The sequence below is a fragment of the Gobius niger genome (genome assembly GCF_951799975.1).
Source record: "Gobius niger genome assembly, chromosome: 15".
NCBI lineage: Eukaryota > Metazoa > Chordata > Actinopteri > Gobiiformes > Gobiidae > Gobius > Gobius niger.
The window spans coordinates 26,983,515-26,992,968 of NC_136866.1; positions in this window are offsets into that span (position 1 = coordinate 26,983,515).

Consider the following 9,454-nt stretch of genomic DNA (forward strand, 5'->3'; position numbering starts at 1 on the left):
GCAGGTGAATGGCACTAAAACATTAACATCACAGAAAATCTCTGTTATACAGTGCCTCTCGTAAGTATTCATACACCTTGAACTTTAGCACATTTTGTCATGTTTACAACTCTAAACATAAAGATTTTAGCAGCGTTAAGTTATACAAAGATTTCCCAAGATTTAAACATCTCACGAAGCACTGTTCAGTCCATCATTCAGAAATGGAAAGAGTATAGCACCACTGCAGACTTACCAAGACATGGCCGTTCACGTAAACTAACAAACTGAACAAGGAGAGCACTGGTAAGAAATGCAACCAAGTGCCCCAAGATAACTCTGGAGGAGCTGTGAAGTCCTGCCGCTGAGCTGGGGGAATCTGTACATGGGACAACTATAAGTCTTACTCTACACAAAGCTGGCCTTCATGTACGAGTGGAAGAAGAAAGCCATTATTGAAAGGAGGCCATAAGAAATCCCGTTTGAAGTTTGCTAGAAGTCATATGGAGGACACAGCTCCATGTGGAAGAAGGAGCTTTGGTCAGATGAGAGAAAAATTGAACTTTTTGGCCCAAATGCAACACGTTATGTATGGAGCAAACCTGACACTGCTCATCGTCCTTAGTGCACCATCCCCAGTGTCAAATATTCAGGGGGAGCATCATGCTGTGGGGCTGCTTTTCCTCAGCGGGGACTGGGGAGACTGTAAGAATAGTTGTGAAGATGGATGGAGTCAAATACAGAAACATTTTGGAGGAAAACCTGCTGGAGTCAGCAAGAGAACTGAGGCTGGGACGGAGATTCACCTTCCAGCAGGACAATGACCCGGAGCACAAAGCTAAATCTTCAATGGAATGGTTCAATAAAAACATATTAATGTGTTAGAATGGCCCAGTCAAAGTCCTGACCTAAATGCTATTGAAAATCTGTGGAATAATCTGAAAACTGCTGTTCACAAACACTCTCCTTCTAGTCTGACAGAGCTTGAGTTGTTTTGTAAAGAGGAATGGACTAAAATGTCAGTCTCTACATGTGCAAATCTTGTAGAGTCAGACCCCAAAAGACTTTCTGCTGTTATTGCAGTAAAAGGGGGTTCCACAAAGTATTCATGCATGCTGTATGAATACTTAAGCAAGCCCCACTTTTCACTTTTCTATTTTTTGAAAAATAACAGAATCATGTATCATTTCGCTTTCACTTCACAGTTGTCGGTTACTTGTGTGTGAATGTTCAGTAAAAAAATCAAAATAAAATCTTTATGTTTAGGGTTGTAAACATGACAAAATGTGCAAAAGTTCAAGGTGTATGAATACTTTCGAGAGGCACTGTATAAGGAGGCACTAGAATTCACTGGCGAATGTTGCATAGGTTGAATTGTAGAAATCATTGTAGTCATGAACATTTGGAAAGGATCTCCTGACAGCTTTTGTAAACCTTCACCAAACAGTTCAGCCTGGGCTTTGAACTCTGAGGAAAAGAAAATCCCAATTAATTTCAGTCACTGGATAAAGGCGATGCCGTAATAATAACTTTCGTACCTGGAACAACGGCACGACGCTCGACACTGCACTGGGGTCTGACGGATCTTTCCGTAACACGCACAGATAGTAGATGATGCGATGCTACAAATGAAAAGAGTAGAGTAATTAATGGTTAGTTCATGTTCAATGCTTTACAGCAATATCCTTAAAGGGGGGGTATTATGCAAAATCGACTTTTTCAAGCTTTACATCATGTTATTATGTCATCCCGTCATTAAAAACATGCCTGAAGTGTTGCCTTGGCACATTCACGTATTTTTGAGTAATCTGTATGTTGGTCAATGGCCACCATGTCCCACGTCAGTAAGGAGGGGGCGGAGTCATGTTTTGGGCCAGAATCATGGGGAGAGAGCTGGTCGGCCCCTTTAGGATCCCTGAAGGTGTGAAAATGACCTCTTCCTGACTGACCACTTTCTTCTATGGTACAAAAAGAAGAGCGTGTTTTCCCGAACAAAATCATCTTCATCATGACAACGCACCATGTCCTGCTGTAAAGAATACCTCTGCATCACTGGCTGCTATGGGCAGAAAAGGAGAGAAACTCATGATGTGGACGCCCTCCTCCCCTGACCTCAGCCCTATTGAGAACCTTTAGAGCCTCAAGCAGAACATCTATGAGGGTGGGAGGCAGTTTTCATCCAAACAGCAGCTCTGGGAGGCTATTCTAACATCCTGCAAACAAATCCAAGCAGAAACTCTCCAAAAACTCACAAGTTTAATGGATTTAAGAATTTTGAAGCTGTTCAAAGAAGGTCCTATGTTAAAATATAACTTGACCTATTGAGATGTTTTTGATTGAAATAGCTTTTGATTTCAGTAAATATGACCTCCTAATGCTGCAAATTCAATAAAAGAAAATGACCATTTTCACTTAATTACAAGCTTTAAAATGTATTGAAACAATCCATCCATCCATTTTCTTCCGCTTTATCCGGGGCCGGGTCGCGGGGGCAGCAGTCTCAGCAGAGATGCCCAAACTTCCCGATCCACACACACCTCCTCCAGCTGTTCTGACCCCGAGGCGACACCAGGCCAGCTCGGAGACATAGTCCCACCACCGTGTCCTGGGTCTTCCACGAGGCCTTGTCCCACTAGGACATGCCTGGAACACCTCCCGCGGGAGGCGACCAGGAGGCATCCGAAACAGATGCCCGAGCCACCTCAGCTGGCTCCTTTCGACGTGAAGGAGCAGCGACTCTACTCCGAGCTCCTCCCGGGTAACTGAGCTCCTCACCCGATCTCGGAGGGTGCGCCCAGCCACCCTGCGAAGGAAACTCATTTCGGCCGCTTGTATTCGCGATCCTGTCCTTTCGGTCATGACCCAAATCTCATGACCATAGGTGAGGGTGGGAACGTAGATCGATCGGTAAATCGAGAGCTTTGCCCTCCGACTCAGCTCCCTCTTCACCACGACAGACCGATACAGCGAACGCATCACTGCTGACGCCGCACCGATCCGTCTATCGATCTCACGCTCCATCCGTCCCTCACTCGTGAACAAGACCCCGAGATACTTGAACTCCTCCACTTGAGGCAAGGACTCCCCACCGACCTGAAGAGGGGAAGCCACCTTTTTCCGGTGGAGAACCATGGCCTCGGATTTGGAGGTGCTGATCCTCATCCCGGCCACTACACACTCGGCTGCAAACCGCCCCAGTGCGTGCTGAAGGTCCTGGTTCGTTGAAGCCATCAGAACAACATCGTCCGCAAACAGCAGAGATGAGACTCTGAGGCTCCCAAACCGGACACCCTCCGGCCCCTGGCTGCGCCTAGAAATTCTGTCCATAAAAGTAATGAACAGAACCGGTGACAAAGGGCAGCCCTGGCGGAGACCAACACGCACCGGGAACAGGTCTGACTTACTGCCGGCAATGCGAACCAAGCTCCTGCTGCGGTCATACAGGGAACGGACAGCCCTTAGCAGAGGGCCCCGGACCCCATACTCCCGGAGCACCCCCCACAGGGCACCACGAGGGACGCGGTCGAACGCTTTCTCCAGATCCACAAAACACATGTGGACTGGTTGGGCGAACTCCCACGAACCCTCGAGTACCCGATGAAGGGTATAGAGTTGGTCCAGTGTGCCACGACCAGGACGAAAACCGCATTGTTCCTCCTGGATCCGAGGTTCAACCATCGGCCGGATCCTCCTCTCCAGCACCCCGGAATAGACCTTACCGGGGAGGCTAAGGAGGGTGATTCCTCTGTAATTGGAACACACCCTCCGATCCCCCTTTTTAAAGAGAGGGACCACCACCCCGGTCTGCCAATCCAGGGGCACTGTCCCCGACCGCCACGCGATGTTGCAGAGACGTGTCAGCCAAGACAGTCCTACAACATCCAGAGACTTAAGGTACTCAGGGCGAATCTCATCCACCCCCGGAGCCTTGCCACCAAGGAGCTTTCTCACCACCTTGGTGACTTCAGCCCCGGTGATGGGCGAGCCCACCTCCGAGTCCTCAGCCTCTGCTTCCTCATTGGAAGACGTGACGACAGGATTGAGGAGGTCCTCGAAGTACTCCTTCCACCGCCCGACGACATCCCCAGTCGAGGTCAGCAGCTCCCCACCCGCACTGTACACAGTGTTGGTGAAGCACTGCTTCCCCCTCCTGAGGCGCCGGATGGTTTGCCAGAATCTCTTCGAGGCCGACCGATAGTCTTCCTCCATGGCCTCCCCGAACTCCTCCCAGACCCGAGTTTTAGCCTCCGCGACCGCACGAGCTGCAGCACGCTTGGCCTGCCGGTACCTCTCAGCTGCCTCAGGAGTCCCACAAGCCAACAAGGCCAGGTAGGACTCCTTCTTCAGCTTGACGGCATCCCTTACTTCCGGGCGCCACCACCGGGTTCGGGGATTGCCGCCGCGACAGGCACCAGAGACCTTACGGCCACAACTACGAGCAGCCGCATCGACAATGGAGGAGGAGAACAGAGTCCACTCTGACTCCATGTCCCCCGCCTCCCCCGGAATCTGGGTGAAGCTCTTCCGGAGGTGGGAGTTGAAGACCCCACTGACAGAGGGATCCACCAGACGTTCCCAGCAGACCCTCACAACACGCTTGGGCCTGCCAGGTCTGACCGGCTTCCTCCCCTGCCAGCGGATCCAGCTCACCACCAGGTGGTGATCAGTTGACAGCTCAGCCCCTCTCTTCACCCGAGTGTCCGAGACACGCGGCCGGAGGTCAGACGACACAACTACAAAGTCGATCATCGACCTCCTGCCTAGGGTGTCCTGGTGCCACGTGCACTTATGGACACCCTTGTGCTTGAACATGGTGTTCGTTATGGACAAACTGTGACTAGCACAGAAGTCCAATAACAGAACACCACTCGGGTTCAGATCGGGGAGGCCGTTCTTCCCAATCACCCCCTCCCAGGTCTCACTGTCGTTACCCACGTGGGCGTTGAAGTCCCCCAGCAGAACAATGGAGTCCCCAGTCGGAGCACCATCTAGTACCCCTCCCAGGGACTCCAAGAAGGCCGAAACAATGAGTTGCAAAATAATTTGGAACAGTAGATTTTGAGTTGTTTTACTATTTTAATTTTGAAAAAAATACTGTTATCACTGGGAGATTTTTTCAACCACATTTATATGATCCTCTACCAGTTAAAGACTTGAAAATGATGCTGACTCTCATTTGAGTTTTTGAAGAAATCAAAGAAAAATGTCTTTGCATAATAATTTGGAACGCGGTGTACACATATTTCTAAATCCCATTTTTCATATATTAAGAGCAGAGTTCTCAGCATTGTCAAAAAACGTTTTTTTTGGGGTTTTTTTTTCTGACAAAAACTTTGTCAGATACCGAGAGGGCACATTAGCGCTTTCCAAAAATCCTAAAACTAAGACCCTAGAGAAAAAATGAGGGAACAAACAAAGATAAAGGCAGTAGCAATACCGTAAATTTAGATTGAGGGAGACAAAAGGGGCTTTGGGCATGGCGGTCGGCGAGGGCAGATAATCGCCGCTTGCGGCTATATTTTTGTCTTGTGTTCATCAGTGTCTTTTGGTGCTTTTATGTTGCTTTTTCATTTCTCTTCTGTTTTGTTTTTGCTATCACTATTTTGCAGCTTTTCGTTGCTACTTAGACGCTTTTAAATCTGGGTAAAGCCAAACTGGAGAAAATGGGCTCGGTTCAGGTGGTTAGAGGTTATGAAGGGGTATAAATGGGGGAGATGTGCAAATTGGAAAAAGTAATTAAACCCAACAATAAGAATGGGTAAATGAATAGAAATGATCCCCAGAATGTTTACATTTAAATGCAGATTTAATCTTTAAAAACCTGTGCCGTCATTGATCATAGACTAACTAATGCTGTCAGGGCGACCTCAGGGAAATAAGTCTGGACATGCTGCTGTCAAAAACAAAACTGTTGCTCTGTTACAGAACTTTCACTGACCTCAAACAGGACCATGCCATCTTCTCACTGGCCACACCTACAGGGACGTCACAGAAATCTCTCACAGGCTGAGGACAACAATTAGTATTCACAACACAACGGCTTGAGACCCTGTAGACCTCTCGGAGACCATGCAGACACCGCTTAAATCGATACTTGTTTTCCCAGAGACTACCTGGTGACTTGCCTTCTCTCCAGGGAACGTCTCAGAGACATCTCCGTGACCAGTGGCGACTTAGGCTCCAACCAGTCTCCAGGCCGGTGAGATCGGCCCTGTAGGAAAGTCAGGGATGAGAAATTGGGCGCGCTGTTTCACTCCTTTTGCAAAGTTAAGGAAGCACTTGTGGTGTCTTGGTGTTTATCACAGACCGTTGTAACACCAACTTTATTGCAAAGGTTGTTGACATGTTAAAAATGTACTGGTTAAATCATTTATGCTGAACTGACATTTTCAAAATGATCTAATATCACATTTACTATACAGAGTATTTTCCTCCCCCTACACGTTGCAACATGTCCTAAGGTGTAGAACAAGCCCAGACCTGTTCACCACAACTGCCTCTAAAATCCTGTAGATACAGGTGTTGTTCACATTTTGCACTATATTGCTGCAATAGTTGATTTTGTTCTACAAAAACTCGGCTTTTGCCATAGTTAATATTTATATTACTGTTGCATGGTATTTGCAGATAGAATCAAATGCAAATGTATAGGCTACCGAAAAAGAAAATAAAGTAACTTATTATTTGCAGTTATAAGTGTCTCACACTTGACATCGCCCTGTTTGCAAATGCCAATGTTTTACATGGTTCCCAAGTGGCAGGGCTTTGGGACCCACCAATACTCTCGGAAGACAAGTCGAGGACTCAAATAAAGCTGTAATTTGTCATATATCGTATAATATTGTCTTTTCCACACAAGTTTTTGTTGAACAAGCAGTAGATATCCCATTAAGACTGAAATTATGATCAAAACAACATTAATTTTAATAGACACAGTTAGCGTTTCCATGCAGTTTCAGATGGAAAATATTGAATAAAAGTTCCCTATAGACTCGAGACCCACTGAAAATGGTTCCGTGACCACTTTTGGGTCCCGACCCACCGGTAGAGAATCACTGTTTAACATTATAAATGACCAAGCGGGATGTTCTAGCATTTTTATAATACTGACAGTATTTCTTGCATTTTTAGACTACTTTAACAGGTATTTGATCTCTTATTTGCACAATATTATTTCTCAAAATCATCTTGGGGGCCAGAGGTTCTGTGCTGGAGATCCGGATTTGACCCCCCGGGCCTGAGGTTGCCTATCTCTGCTTTAGAGTGACGTGACAATGATCCCTGACATGCTCAGGCTGGTCTGTGTGGAAGGCAACAATTTCAAGCCAAAAGAAACTCTGCACCAACTCACCAAATGCAAGTTCCCACAGCTACGGGTTTGAAGTACAGTGAGGACACTGTTTTGAATTTGACTTTCACACTTAACTTCAGAGTTGCAACCACACTCTTCTGCAATGTAAAAGGGCAGGCTCCAACATATTGCCGCTTCTTCATAATTTACTTATTAGTTACTGCACCTGAATCTTTTGTATAAATAGATTAAACATGAAAACCACTGTCTGGATTTGCCAAGCAGTTTGGCTTTTACATTTATGAAACAGCCTAGTTTTTAGAAAAAAGTAAGAAATGTATGACATGTTTAGTTTGACATTTATTGTGATGTTTATTGCACTTCCTTATTGGACACTGACAGGAAGTGATATAGTGATATATATATATTGTGTTCAGGTGTTAGTCCTGAGCTGCTGCGACTGAGCCACCGCGGTGGGCCAACCGCACCAGCATGTTTTGGCAGGTCGGGGAAACCGTAGCACCTGGAAGAAACCTGGCTGTCTTCAGTCTCCTCTGATCCTCTGAAATGGTGCAGCGCCTCATGGTTTGTTCCAGTTTCAGAGCGTGGTGTCCTGCACTGTTCAGCCCCACCTCCCTCTTCCTCCTGCGCAGCTTCCTCCGCCCCACAACAGTCTTTCACCATCTTCTGGGAAGAGCTTAGCAGTTAATCTTCTCCTTTGTTGTGGAGCGGAGGGAGCTGCACAGGAGAAAGGAGGAGGAGGAGCTGACCAGTGCAGGACACCACGCTCTGAAACAGGGACAAACCCAGAATGAGACTGAAGGCTGTGCTCCTGTTTCTCCGATCTCCAAAAACATGCAGGTCAGATTGGCCCATAATGGCGGCTCAGGACTGACACAACACCCAACACAAGTGTGTTGCACAAGCCCTTACTGACTTACTTAAAGTATGTCATTAATATTAATATATTGCAGACATTTATATCTCTTATTGGTTGGCCAATGGTTAGCAGCGCTTTAGGCCCCAGAGCTAGAAGTTCTGTGGTTCAATTCTCAAACCATGTGAAGCCTTAGTTCAGTGATCAGGCCTGCACACACAGAGAGGTACTGTATACAGGCTGCATCACATTAAAAACCAGTATATATAATATCTCTAGATCGTATCTTTTTGGCAATAACTAAGCATATAATTAAAACCGCAGCAGATTGAGTGATGGGATGTTCAGCAAAGACATGTTGTACTTGGCTCATTGCAGTGAAAAGCGCGTATATAAAGCTCACAGCATTGACAGTTACATTATTCAGGGACACTGAGCCAGGAGGACACAGGTAAGAACTTTACATGACATTATTGTTACTCATGCGTTTGAATGGTTGCTAGTAACAAAAAGTATGTTTACTTTTTCAGAGTCACAAAGTTCACAAGGTATTTCTTTATCAATTTAATTTGTTGAATCTGTTTAATGATATTTAAGTTTAACAATGCTGTGACAAGTGTCTGTTTTTTCCCCTTTTTGTGTTGAAACAAATGCAGTTCTTGAGTTTCCTCGCGTCGTGAAGATGTCCTCGGTAAAAGGTCAGCAAGAATTAGTTCAATTAATGAAAATTTCCTTGTAGATGAATTGGAATCAAAGTATGGGTTTACTGAAAAAGAGGCATGCCTTGATACAAAATAGAATGACTATTTCTGTATTAATCTTTTCTTATTGTTATGTATTTTTTAGATATGACGGGAAAAATGTTCATTTTCCCGGAACAAACTGCGACAGCTCACGTGAAGATGACCCCGAAACAGGACGACTTCACTGCTGTAACAGTCTGCCACAGGTGTGTTTTCAGTTATTCACAATCTTTACACCTACAGGCTTTATCTGCTGGTGAAAGAAAGTGAAAAGAAAAAAGGAACACACGAAGTGAATGTTGTCGACTACAGCTCGCAAGTCAGCAGTAATTAATTTGTACTTCAATATGTTAAGGCACTTGACATTTTGTATTCTACAAATTTAAAGCAATTCAATTCTATGATCTAGTCAGTCTTAGTAGTACCGCTGTCTTTATGTACAAAGCCAATAGGAAAATATTGCCTCTCTCTCTCTCTCTCTCTAAATAATAATCAGACAAAAATAATTAATAGACAAAGCACATCAAATGAATAACACACAAATCTACTGTTACACTTTGTTAC